This window comes from Hemicordylus capensis, chromosome 1 (assembly GCF_027244095.1).
Source record: "Hemicordylus capensis ecotype Gifberg chromosome 1, rHemCap1.1.pri, whole genome shotgun sequence".
NCBI classification, from domain to species: Eukaryota; Metazoa; Chordata; class Lepidosauria; order Squamata; family Cordylidae; genus Hemicordylus; species Hemicordylus capensis.
Genome location: NC_069657.1, coordinates 118345378 through 118359150, shown reverse-complemented (window position 1 = coordinate 118359150; position 13773 = coordinate 118345378). Strand labels below are relative to the sequence as shown.

General features: G+C 43.1%; 1 long non-coding RNA gene across 1 annotated transcript in view; it reads left to right on the top strand.

The window, feature by feature from the left end:
• LOC128335964 (uncharacterized) overlaps positions 1-13773 on the top strand; it is a 132192-nt gene that overhangs the window by 101617 nt on the left and 16802 nt on the right. The window contains exons 2-4 of the long non-coding RNA XR_008311791.1: positions 8106-8199; positions 9723-9791; positions 13027-13478. This is a non-coding gene — a long non-coding RNA (uncharacterized LOC128335964). The remainder of the gene's footprint in view (positions 1-8105; positions 8200-9722; positions 9792-13026; positions 13479-13773) is intronic.

Below are 13773 nucleotides of genomic sequence, written 5' to 3'. Positions count from 1 at the left end.
CAGTCCTATCAAACCTGGAAACGATGACCAGCTTGCTGATTCACAATACTCTGAAGAAGGCCACTAGGGTGGAGGCCTTAAGCAACTGGATCTCAAAGCTGGAAAAACAGATAGCATTAAAGTGTGGTAGTAGCTGTTGTAGAGTTGTGGGGAAAACTGGAACCCTTGGATCCGGGCATGGGTGGGGGGGACATATATGCCCACTCCTACATCATCCTCCACACCCTAAAGTCAGCTGTAGAATCTGCATGCCCCCCTAACTTAGCCTGGAAGGTGAGAGCCGCTAACCTGCCGTCAACGGATGTAGGCACCAAACCCCATCTGTGCAGGTGGACGCAATAGCGTAGCACATAGTCCACAGGGAGAGGCCATAAATTTACCAATCCAGATGCTGCCCTCAATGCGTGAAAAACATGTACTGCTGCAGAGTACCACTCCCCGAGTTGATCACGTGCATTGTCGCCATGTTGTCACTGCAGAACTGTAAGGCCCAATCTGCGAACTCCCTGGAACAAATGTGCACCTCCACTATGATCAGGAAGAACTCCAGAAATGTCAGATCTCGTGACCATTGACATGTTTCACTTCCCACTCCATGGGCCACCTGGCTGTGTACAACCGCCCCTGAAAAAACAGGCTGAAACCCTGCCCACCAGCTGTGTCAGATTGAACTTGTAGCTTGGCCTCCAGCAAGAACTTGGAGTGCCAGAGTGACACACCACTGAAGTCCTTAAGACATTCAACCCACATCCTGGCATCCTCCTTAACATTGTGTGTCACTCAAATCCGGTGATAGGGAGTTTTAAGCCCCTTGGTGGCATCACTTAGACTCCTGAGAAAAGCCCACCCTGGTGCCGACACCCTGCCTGCAAAGTTCAGGTGCCCCATGATAGGAACATAGGAAGCTGCCATATACTGTGTCAGACCATTGGTCTATCTAGCTCAGTATTGTCTTCACAGACTGGCAGCGGCTTCTCCAAGGTTGCAGGCAGGAATCTCTCTCAGCCCTATCTTGGAGAAGCCAGGGAGGGAACTTGAAACCTTCTTCTCTTCCCAGAGTGGCTACATCCCCTGAGGGGAATATCTTGCAGTGCTCACACATCAAGTCTCCCATTCAAATGCAACCAGGGCAGACCCTGCTTAGCTATGGGAACAAGTCATGCTTGCTATCACAAGACCAGCTCTCCTCCATTGCATCTCCCTCAGTCACCTTTTTGGCCTCCAGCAGCCATCCCAGCAGCAGTTCTAATGCCAGGACCTTGTCTGCCAGCAGCACTGGGCAATTGTGTCCATTTCAATTCAGAGGAATAATAGCCTCGAGGTTGCTTCAAGGTTGGCCTCTCAGTCTTTGCCACTGCAAGCAGGCTGCCTAGCCCCTGCGCCAGACCCTGGAATGTGCCCATAAGGTATTTACAGCTCGAGGAGGAGCCTAAGCTAGCCAAGAGGAAGTCATCAATAAAATGGACCACTGAAGTTGAGCACAACCTGTCCCGTACCATCCACTCCAGAAGGGTTTAGGAGAATTCAGCTCTGCCAACTCACCATGGGACAACTCACCACAGGGGCAACTCAGTGCGGAGACAACTCAACGTGATTCAACCATCTCCATCTCATCATGTCTCGGTTATGCAAGAGATGGTGGTCAGAGTGGCGAGGTGGGGGAGATAAACAAATCGAATCATGCTGCAGCGCCCCAGATGCTGGGGCGGCAGGTGGCCAAGCCCTGCCTGTGGGCTCTGGGTGGCTAATCCTCCCCACCCTTCTCATTGATGCGACGACCCTGGAGCGATGCGGCTCGCCTGCCCACTCACCGGGCCAGCCGTGCATATACCCTTTAAGGGTGCCTGCCGCCAGGCGAGCCAGCCGGGAGGAAGAGGGAAGGCGACAGAGTGGGGTGCCCGCACTGCGGAGAGTGGCAGAGGGGAGGGACGGTGGTGCCCCAGGACTCCGGAGGCTGCTGCTTTGGATTGGGCTGCCAGGCTGCACCCGTCTGGCCCGGTGAGTAGGCAGGCGAGCCACATCACTCCGGGGTCATCATGTTGATGATCTATATGTACTGGCAGGAGCCGGAAGGTGGACTTGATGTCACATTTTCCCATCAACGCTCCCCTTCCCTGTGCACGGACCATCTCCACCACGGCTTCAAATGACGTGTATTGCATAGAGCACAGCTGGTGGAGTATGGCATCATTCACTGATCCGCCTGAAGAGAAGGAGAGGTGATGTATTAGGCAATACTCCCCACTGGCCCTTTTTGGAACAACCCCTAGGGAGGAAACCCTAAGGCTGGGCAATGGTGGCTTGGGGAAGGGGCCCAACACCCTCCCCTCTTATACTTCCTTATCGATTTTCTCCCTGACCACATGTTTGAGCCTCCATACCAATCTCAAATACTCTGCCCCAAACCTGACCCTAGCACCCTAATAAGGGATCTGGAAATTTAATTGAAAGCCCTCCCCCAAGTAGCCCCTGTCTTGTACAACTGGATAGCACTGCAGCAGTCACAGCAGCGGGCCCAGGTTTTGGGGATTAGGTCCCCTTCGCCAGAGCAGAGGAGGGGGCTCCCCTTTCCAGGTGTAGTGAGTTTCCCTGGGGCCGGTGCAGGGCCCCTTACCCCTAGTGCAGGTGCTAAAGAGGTGCAGGCCCCATATCAATTGCAGCTGGATAAAAGCACTCCTGGCCACAGCCTCAACCTGAAACACCAGGATGAAACCCGGATCCAAGAACACTCCCAAGCTACGAATCTGTTCTTTTTGGATAAGAAAACCTCTAAGGTCCCTTTTGACTCTAAAATTCTATTATTCTTCCCAGTGACCAGCACTCAGGTCCACTGGAAATGATGTTTTAATGCAATCAAAGCCTCATATATAAATAACCCCTGCTAACTGGGCAAAGAGGCACCTTTTACCGTGGTGATTCTCTTTATTTAGCAGGGGGAGAGTAACTGGCCCTATCCACCCCCAGCACAGTACTTCCAGTGACTGTTGCTGGTGTGTGTCTTATGTTTCTTTTTAGAATGTGAGCCCTTTGGGGACAGGGAGCCATCTTATTTGTTATTTCTCTTTGTAAACCGCCCTGAGCCATTTTTGGAAGGGCGGTATAGAAATCGAATTATTATTATTATTATTATTATTATTATTATTATTATTATTAAAGAGTTGGTTTCAGTATACAAATGATGAGTGTTCTGAAATAAACCCCACCCCATTCAAACTGAAGCAAGGAGAGAGGGGCATTTTTGCGGTATCTCATCTCTATGACTGGACGTTGCTGATATACAGTAGCTATGAGAACAAACCTGTTAGATTTAGCAACAGTGTGAGGCTGACCAGCGTAAACAGAGAAAATAACCTGACAGAGGAACTATTGTAGGAGTCAGTGTGCATGAACCACACTGAACCCAAAAGAATAGACTGAAAATTATTATTATTAAAGAGTTGGTTTCAGTATACAAATGATGAGTGTTCTGAAATAAACCCCACCCCATTCAAACTGAAGCAAGGAGAGAGGGGCATTTTTGCGGTATCTCATCTCTATGACTGGACGTTGCTGATATACAGTAGCTATGAGAACAAACCTGTTAGATTTAGCAACAGTGTGAGGCTGACCAGCGTAAACAGAGAAAATAACCTGACAGAGGAACTATTGTAGGAGTCAGTGTGCATGAACCACACTGAACCCAAAAGAATAGACTGAAAATTAGATGTTTTGGCAAATATGTCATAACTTGAGAAATGTAATTAATAGTTGCTTTATTTCCATACTGTACACCAGGCTCATCAGATAATATGCCAGCAACCTGTTTCTGCACCAGCATTTGTTGCTTGTTTCATCTCTACTTATTGTTCATTGTTATGGTACCAATATTTTGCAATTTACATACATACAAGTGAAGCTGTCTTATAACTGGAGTCAGACCATTGATACCTCTAGCCCAGTATTGCCAGTTCTGACTGGCAGTGGCTTTCCAAGATCTAGGGCAGAGGTCTTTCTCACACCTATGTACCCTGATCCTTTTCGCTAGAGATACTGGAGCTATTCACACAACCTACTGGGTGGGCTGGCGGAAGGCTGTGCAAACCCGACCTTCCTACCAGACAATTAGTAAAAGTGCACTGGGAGTGTGGACCACGGTCCCAGATGATCACATTCCGGAGGGCTGGGACAAAAAGGGAGGGAGCAGCTGGAGGAAGGAACCTCTTAGAGGCAGACACAATCTACCTGCAGAAGCAGGCTAGAATAGTCCCAGGCAGGTAAAAACAACCCTAACCACACCCTCAGATGATTTAGTAGAAGATAGTGAAATGATTAGGTAAATTTGCACAAAAATGCTCTATAATGAAGGCATTGTGGAACAGGTGGGCCAACAGACTAAGCTTTTTAACCTTCCCACAATTAGCTCTTTAAATTATTTTTAAATGAAATAGTCACATTATAAAAAACAACCCAAACAAGCAGGAAGTGGAGCCCTGATTAGAAACAACCAGTGTCAGACGATAGGATAAGGTGTGGACTGTACAAGATCCTCACATTTTTCAGTGGCAGGCCATGCAAAAATTACAGGGTATCATCATATTATAAGGCCTACAGAGCATGCAGATGAGTTTAGTTTGCAGTCTATGAAGTTTTAAGCAGGAAGTTTGAACAAAAAGAACCTCAGCCACAAACTGTGTTTGGAGAAAAGGTACTCAATTAGCTGGAATCTATTCTCTAATTAAAGCTGTTGCCGTTCTTTTTGTAAAACACAGTCCATCATGGTGAGGAAAAAGCTTCTTGTGTGTTTGTAGAGTTCCATATTCCATAGCAATAGGAGTTCAAAGCACAAAGAGGGCCTGGTTCACAGATGCAGTGGAGAGATATAAACGCTGGACAGTCACTTTTAAAGTAATAATACTGTAATTGTTTGTTGACAGTAAGGTACTTTCTGTTAATAAAACAGCACTGCTTCTGTGAATAAACCCCTGCCATTTTGTGAAGTGGTTAACATTTCCAGACATTTTATATGATGATTGAAAATAATAGTTGGGCAATACATGAAAAGCCTAATCTTGGTCATTCAGTCAGACACGTACAGAAAATTAGATCCATGTGCATATTCTAAAACCATCAAGTAGTGCAGAAAACTAAAATGATTATACAGTAAAAACTGTAGTGACACCTGCTGTTAACACTTCAGCCTTGCTTTGCAGCATTCATACCTCCTTATATTACATGGTTTTGTGTTCCCTGTAAATACATTTTAGGAATCCTGTTTTCCACAGATGGCAAATTCAGTACTATGAATATTAATTTTAAAAAAGATAAAACAATTTAGAATTAAATAAGAAGCTTCATTCATAATAATCCATAATGGGAGCTAGAAATTGAGAGACCATTTTATGAATTAACTCCCCTAGTCTCCCAAGCTTCAATCATTATTAGATTTTCAGTTACCAAAGTTTAAAGGGCTATTAACTTAATCAAGGCTAATTGTTTCCAGAGCTTTCTAAGTTTTATTTATTTATTTAGATTTATATACCGCCTTTCATTAAAATAATCTCAAGGTGGTTTACAATAAATTCAAAAAACCCAACCCTATTAAACAGTTAAAACCATCCAAATATTAAATAGGAATATAAGAGAAAATACAAATCTCTTAAAAAGTGAAAAATATATATTATACACAATAAAATCCTAAAACACAGCATAGACGCAACAGCAACAAAACAACACTCATATAAGTCTGGGTAAAAAAGCCATGATTTTATTTGCTTTCTAAAAATTATAATGGGGATGGAGGAGCAGATGCCCATTGGGGGAGCATTCCAGAGCTTGGGGGCAACAACTGAGAAGGCCCTGTCCTGCATGCACGATAGCCGAGCCTCCCTCATAGCTGGCACACAGAGCAGAGTCCCCTGTGTGTCAATCAGGTAGAAGCAGGGGTGTAACTATAACAGGGCAAGGGGAGACAGTTGTCTGGGGGCCCATTGCCTTGGCCCCCCCCGAGGCAAGTCACATGACTGACTCCCCCAGCCACACACACACACACACAGGCTTCCTTCAGTTGTATTCATCCTCTGAAACTGATGTGAGTGTTAAGAGCTGGAGCTACCAGAACAGCATGTCTTTCTCTAGTACCATTAAATGACTTGCATGGTCCACAATTTACAAAACCTTAAAAAAAATAATTTAGGATGATGTTCTATTGTGGCAGATAGATAGATATAACCTATCTCTCTCTCTCTCTCTCTCTCTAGTAAGCGAGGGGCCCATTTTAAAATCTTGTCTCTGGGCCCACTCCAAACTTGCTACCCCCCTGGGTAGAAGCCCTTGGGAGCAGACAGTCCTTCAGAGAACCAGGGCCCAAACCGTTAAGGGCTTTAAAGGTCAAAACCAGCACCTTGAATCGGACCTGGAAACAAATTGGCAGCCAAATGTAGCTCTTTCAGAATGGGCTTAATATGGTCCCAGAGGACAGCTCTCGATAAAATTGCAGTTTTTGAATATTTTTCATGGGTAGCCCCATGTAGAGTGCATTACAGTAATCCAGCCGTGCTGTGACTAAGGTATGGGTAATTGTGGCCATATGAGTTTGTCTTCCAGTGTTTTTTCTAGAGGAACCTTGAACTATTTTTCAAGCTCTACTATGGAGCAATTTCAGTTCCTGTAAGTCCCATTGTAAGGCCTTTTTGGTGCCTCACGTCTGCTGCAGACAGACATAATTCAAAGTGATGTGGACACATACTTGTCCTCTTCTGGGGCATTTGTTTTCAGCATAGAGCGTGTGTGTTCAAATCATTTCCACCACATTCTAAGTGATATCTACTTTCACCTATAGCACTTACGCTTATTCTTTGTTTTTAGTCTGCTTTTCAGCCTGGACAGTTTCTCAAGGTGGCAATTTACATGATAATGGAAAGGTACAATATATTGGGTGGAGGTGTTTATGGCTGCAGATGTAATTGGGCTGCCTAATTTTGAAGGTGCTGTAGTCAGAAACAGCCTTTCCGTTGCCCCACAGAGTTCTTGCTGCCCCCAGGCAGGCCTCTTTCCCTGTATTTGCAATCAAGTTTTGATGCCTCTGCACAGAATGGCTTCTTGTTTTGATAGCTTTGTCTTGTTTGGCAAGTGCTTCTATGTACTTGGTCATACTTCAAACCTTTTGGGGAGCTTGGAGTGGGAAGGAGAAAAGAAGCGCCATTGTCATGCAGGAATGTCATGAGGTAGATTGTTTAGTTATACTTCCTTCTCAATCTAAATTACCGCCTCTCACCAGTTACATAACTATTTCTGTTCTCGGTTTGCTGTGAAGAATTTTATGTCCACAGAGACTCACATGGAGGACCAGAATGTGCAACAAAGTGGTAAACAACAGCTGCAGGGGCTTTGGGGGTTCTCTTATTGTCTGTAGTATGCACTGATCTTGAACTTCAACATTGCAAGACTGTATTATGTCTAGGAAGAGGAAATGGAGGGCAGTCGGGGGAAGATCCATCCTTTTTTGGTGTTTTGTCTAAGGTGGATGTGGGCGGGAGTTTTTGAGGTTCTTGATTAAGTCAGTTGACCCTACATCGCAGAAATATATATTTACACTCTTGTATTTGAGTGTTTTTATGCTGTTACATAAATGGGAGTTATTCAGATCCATTCTACTAAAGAAAAGTTTAGTAAACATATTTACCAAACCTTTTTGAATCCTTAACTGTCCGTGAGGCAATCTGGTAAACAGACTGGAAGCTATGAATTAGCCAACCCAGAATGTTATTGTACAACAAAAAAACCCAAATAGTGTGATCAATATAAAAGCAAATTTAAGAAATTATTCAAATATATGCTATTATAACTAGATATGTGCATTACTCTGCTGTTGAATTTTTGCAAGAGGTAGAATAGTGTTTGGCAATATGGAGAAAGCATTACAACTGTGAGATGTTGGTAACACATAATCGGACACTGCGGTGTATATGGTGAGAGAATCCGGTGGATGGGCCCTGGAGCTTGTCATAATTCAGGCAATCACCATTTCGGAGCTTGACATAATCTAGGCAACCATCATTTTAATTTTGAGTTGGGAAGAATTATTTCACCTACCTGATTCAGAAACATTTCCTAAAAAACATCTGCAGATGCAGAACTGCAAACTCCATGGGAGGACAAAATAAATAGAGCAGGAGATGGCAACTCATTCTCCTCCCACTGTTCTACCATGTTTTGGCAAAGGTAAGTTCACCATCTATATGAGCTCCTTCATCAACCTGGTAAGAGGCTGGACCTGATATACCCTCTGTTGCACATTATTGGAAGGAGTTCTGCCACAACATGAGGTACCCCAACAGTCAGAGTCTGCCTTCATTCCCTAAAGCAGGGGTGCACAACTCAAACGCCCCATTGGGCCAGAACCAACAATGCCTTGCTGTGCAGGGCCAAGGTCAATTTGCAGCACATTAATTATAACATTAAAGTTAATTATTTAAAATATTAATAAAAGTGAGGAACAGGGGGTTGGAGTCTGGAGGAAAAAGGGATAGGGTCAGTAGGCCAACTATGTTGAGCCACGGCTGCTTATCCATGGGATAGGCCAAGAGCTCTTCATGGCTGTTGCTGTTGCTACCTGGGGGCCAGAAAAAAAGTCCCCATGGGCCGGATCCAGCCCGTGTTGTGCAGGCCTGCCCTAAAGAGAGTGCCTGCTCACTTAGCTAGTTGCCTCATACTGGCCTTTCACCCCAGCTGAACTTTTTTTAAAGTCAAGCCAGAGTTGAAGGCAGAGCGGGAAGCAGTTGCTTCACCAAGCATCCCCATTAGGGCACCATTGTGTCCTGATTACTCTCTAAGCAGAGTGCTCACTCAGCCAATCACCTTGTGCTTACCTTTTGTTGGCTTGACTTATAAAAACAGTCATAATTTAAGATAATTACTGTCCTTCAGGAGAGCCCTTAAAACCTATCTGTTTGGCCTGTCCTTCTAGGGTTTTAAATGATTAACCGTTTTAAATTGTTGCCCTGATTTCCAGGGTTTTTAGTTGTTTAATTGGTTTTATTGTGTTTTAATAGTTTGATTTTAATTGTTAACTTGTTTTAATTGTTTTTATCATGCTGTAAACTTCCCTGAGCCATTTTGGAAGGGCGGTATACAAATCTAATAAATAAATAAATAAGCTGGTGCAAAAGACAAGTGGGAGATGGCTGGCTCATCCCTGCTTTTAGGAAGCAAAAATGATCTAATGCAGCCTGCTCCTTGCCCCGTCCCTAGCAAGGTAAGTAGGGCGAGGAGGGAAGGGTGGAGTGTGTCCATCAGAATGTAGGAGAAATGTTGGATTTTTATTTATTTTTATTATTTATCAGATTTGTACACTGTCCCAAATGTTCATCTCTGGGCAGTTTACAATAGCATAAAACCAGTTAAAAACATATACAAAAAACTTAAAACAATTTAACGATTTAAAAATAAACCAGAGATTAAAACCCAAAACATTTAGGAAGCTGAGAAAACATGGGCGAAAAGATGGGTTTTCAGGTGTTTTTTGAAAATTGCCAGAGATGGGGAGGATCGTATCTCAGCAGGGAGTTCCAAACCAAACCAAACCGACCGCTGGGAGAGGCTATGTTGGCCCCGCCCAACAGTTTCCCGATCAGATTGTATTCAACATTTTTCTACATTTACAGGCTTATCATTTAGTAATAAACCTGCTGTCACAAGATTAAACCATACAAACAAAGAAAACCCAAAGTTTCCTTTCTCCCCAGGGACTTGGGAGATGTAGCCATTTCTCTGTGCAGCATTTCTCTCACATCGCCTACCAAGAGATGCACAGGGTAAGTAGTGACCTTACAGCTACCATCCCACTTCTAGCTGTTTTCTTCCACAATGATAGTAGTGCGAAACTCAGAAGTGAAATAAAGTTCTTCATAAAAGAGATCCACTATCAAGTGGAGAGGTTGGAATTTATGATCAATGACTTTGAGTGACAGTTGCTTTTTCATATTGCTGGGAAACTTAGGAAAACCTAAAATAACTGCTGTCCCAAAGAAGCACTTGTGTGAGGTGTTCTAGTCAAATTGCTGTTGGCAGTCATTGTCCACAATTCATAACAATTTCAATGGGAATTAAATGCACCTAACTATGCAACAGATTGTGGGTACAGAAAATGGGTTAATGCTTTCTTAAGAATTTTGTCTCAAAGAACTTGTTCTAGATGTTAATCCTGAGATGTATGGTAATTAACAACTGGAAGATCTATTAGTGTGAGCTCTTCAAACTGAAATATCCCCAAGACATTTGAAAATATTTTTGAAGTATTCCCAAGAAAGCAATGCCATCAGATGGATGAGCAACATTTTGAAATGAATGTCCTAGTATTCCAAGGCAGGGGTGGAGGGTTAATGCAAATGTTTAAACAGGAGGCAGTTGCTGCAGTAACCTTTGGGCCATGTTGACATTGCTAATATACCACACGCAGTGGTCAAGGACATGCCTTTCACATACTGTAACAGAACTTCAGTTTGTTCCTGGCTGCAGTCATCTTGTTCAAGGTCAAGTTTTCAGGACTTGTTCCACATTCCTACTACAAAAGGATAGAAGCCCAATATTTGATTCTCTGTGTTACAAGTCTGAAGTGGAAGACTGGAGTCAAGTTAGTTTGAAGAAAGTTTGCTGAAAGAATGACCTCAGATTATGAAGGAAGCGATCAACTGCTCCCATGGGAACATAAGATAAGGGCACTAGAAATATTTCTCAGCCTTCCAGAGTAATTCTAAAGTGAGAATAAGAATGGGGTTAAAACTAAGGGCCAGTCTGGACATCACATGTAAATGGCTAATGTACAGATATCTGCCGCTATTCAGCCTGTTCAATTAATTTAGGACATAGATCTGATGGTGACTAAGAACTGTGCAGGAGCCATTTGCATGTAACTTTTTTTTTTTAGTTTATAGGGAGACAAACAATTACTTACTTTCCCCCATAAACAGAAACAGTAGCATGAAACCAGTATGCAGAATGACAGAACTTCCTCTGTTCCATGTGCACATGTATGCACCCTTCACAAGGGAGTTACTGAGTTTGGGAAGTAGGCAAGGCCAGTAGAGAGAGGCAGCTCTCTCACCCAGCAAGACTACATCCTGCCCTCTGCTAGGCAGGGTTTAGAAGACAGGAAGCATTTAATACTGGCACAGTGGGTAAATGCTTGACTAACAAGCAGGTTGCCGGTTCGAATCCCCGCTGGTATGTTTCCCACACTATGGGAAACACCTATATCAGGCAGCAGTGATATAGGAAGATGCTGAAAGGCATCATCTCGTACTACGCAGGAGGAGACAATGGTAAACCCCTCCTGTATTCTACCAAAAAAAACCCCACAGGGCTCTGTGGGCACCAGGAGTCGAAATTGACTTGATGGCACACTTTACCATTTTTACCTCCCCTTCCAATGCCCATCTGACGCCATCTTCTTTTTGACTAAAACAGTTGGTTAGGTCAGGGGTTGTAAACCTTTTTGCACCTACAGACCACCGCCCCAGATCCTCAAACATTACCTATGTACCTTACCTCCATTTATGTATTTTCTTGAGGTTCCAGTAAAAATTAGACCAAAAACAAACAAAAAAAACACTCAGGATAGTTATTTTCAGGAATGTTATTCTGGTTCACCAGGAAGCAAACTGTATTCAGGGCAGCAACATTTTTCCATGGGCCACCTCGACCTACCTCCTGGACCTGCATTAAGAGCCCCTAGGTTAGTTGATGAATTTTAGAGGTAGCTGGATATTCAGTCCTTCATATTTCCCAGCCTTGAGCAACCTTTGTTCATGCTGGCGAAGAAAACCCAACAAAAATTTAAACCTGAAAGCAAATAAACTATTTTGTTTTCACGAAACCAACAAAAAGACAAAGACAAGATTATAACCAGCCTCCTAACCAAGATGGAGGCAGGTGCTATGGATGGAAAGAAATTGGAAGATTATTGCTAATAGAGTCTGGCAAGCTGATGGGCATCATCCAGTGTAAATGATTGGGATAGAAATGCTTCTGCAGGTCCCATTGTTGGATGCAGTACTTTGAAACTGGCCGGAAGAAAGTCCTGCCTACAGGCTTTATCAATGTTTAAGAGGAGTGGATACAAAGGAAAGCCTCTCCGGTTCACACAATCGGTCTCTGTCACACAATTTGAGTCTAAGGTAGTTGCTGGGGCTGTGTTTCACCACACAGTACTCTTTTAGTGGGCTGTGTAGCTGAGACATTTCTCAAGGAGCTGATATTCTGAGAAACAACCCTGTCTGGATGCACTCTTTGTCCTTTCAGGAATCTCAGCTCCATTCTTTATTCATTCATATAACATCTGAAAGTATATGAAGTTTTCTCTCAGAAAAAGTCTGTAATTTTCTTGTTTATAGTAAAACACCATATTTTTGTGTACATACCTGCATATGGGTATAACCCACACCCGAGTATAACATGAGGAAAATTAGCATTTATGAAGAAGAAGAAAAAAAACGCATCATAGCCGGCACATGTGTATTCTCTGCACTGGTTAGTTAATTACAGGTATTCCCTGTGGTACACACAGCTGTTATGAACACCGGTACATACGGTACAAACAAAGCACCATAATATATTACATTAAGAAAGCCCCCAACTTACAAATCGTTGCACTTGGGAACTATATGCGTTCCAATTTATAAAATCTGACATATAAACAAATTTTTGGAACACAACTTGTTTGTAAGTTGAGGACTTCTACGTTAATGCTGAAGCTAGAATTAATTAATTAATTAATTAATTAATTAATTGTAGTATTGTCTTTTGGATCTCTTATTGCAACTGCTACTATACAAAGCAATCTGAAAAACCTACACATAACAATCACCTGTTAATTTTAAGTGCTTGACACAGGATTGCTACAAAAGTCTATGTAACATGTGGGCTCTTAAGAGCACAAACAACAATTGAATGTGCAAGGTTAAGGCATAAAACAAGAATATTTTTGCAAATATGCATTAGCAGAACATTTCAACATTTAACTTAACATATCCTCACACATTTTGTTTCCAGCTCCTCCCCTCTGTCTTCAGAGCGTCCATTCTTAAACTGATCCAAACAGCTTGGGAATGAAGAAAAAACTCCTGTCCAACTTATGCCTTCAACTCTGCAGAGTTAATTCGGTTGTTCTGTTTTTTGACGTTGTACTATGCAAAGGGTTAATAGAGTCTGGGCCTGGTGGCTGGGATAGATGACATCAGGGTCAGACCACAAACCAAACCCTGTAATTGGCTACAGTCTTCCACATGGGAACCAATTAAATTAAAAGTTGGCTTTTCTCCTCTCTTTTTGGGAGGAGGGATTTCTTTTTTTTTTCCTTTTGCGGGTTTGGACTGGAGAGAATGTTGGTGGGAAAGGAGAGAAGATGGTGAAGTGCCTCTCTTCCTCAGGCCTTACTCAGCTTGAGCTGAGAAGTTGACTTGGAGGTCTGTGGAGTACAATAGCCCCAAGGACCAGGATGAAAGGTATAGTAGGGGCAGTAATTGTAGTCAGTTAGCATTAGCTTATTCTTATTGTTCTCTGTGTTGCCTGGTGTTTTAATAAGGCTGAGGCCTATTGTTCTATTTTCCACCATTTGCTCCAATTTATGTCCTATTTTAATAATAAAGCTTTTTGTGTGTTCATACTACTTTTTGATTGCTCACTGGGGAAAGGTGGGCCCCTCAGTCACATGCCTTCCAAGCCCTATGCCAAAGGAGCCACAGTTTTCTAATATATTTTCAGAAGTGACCACTTTACAGTGTCAGGTCTTTGGTGAAG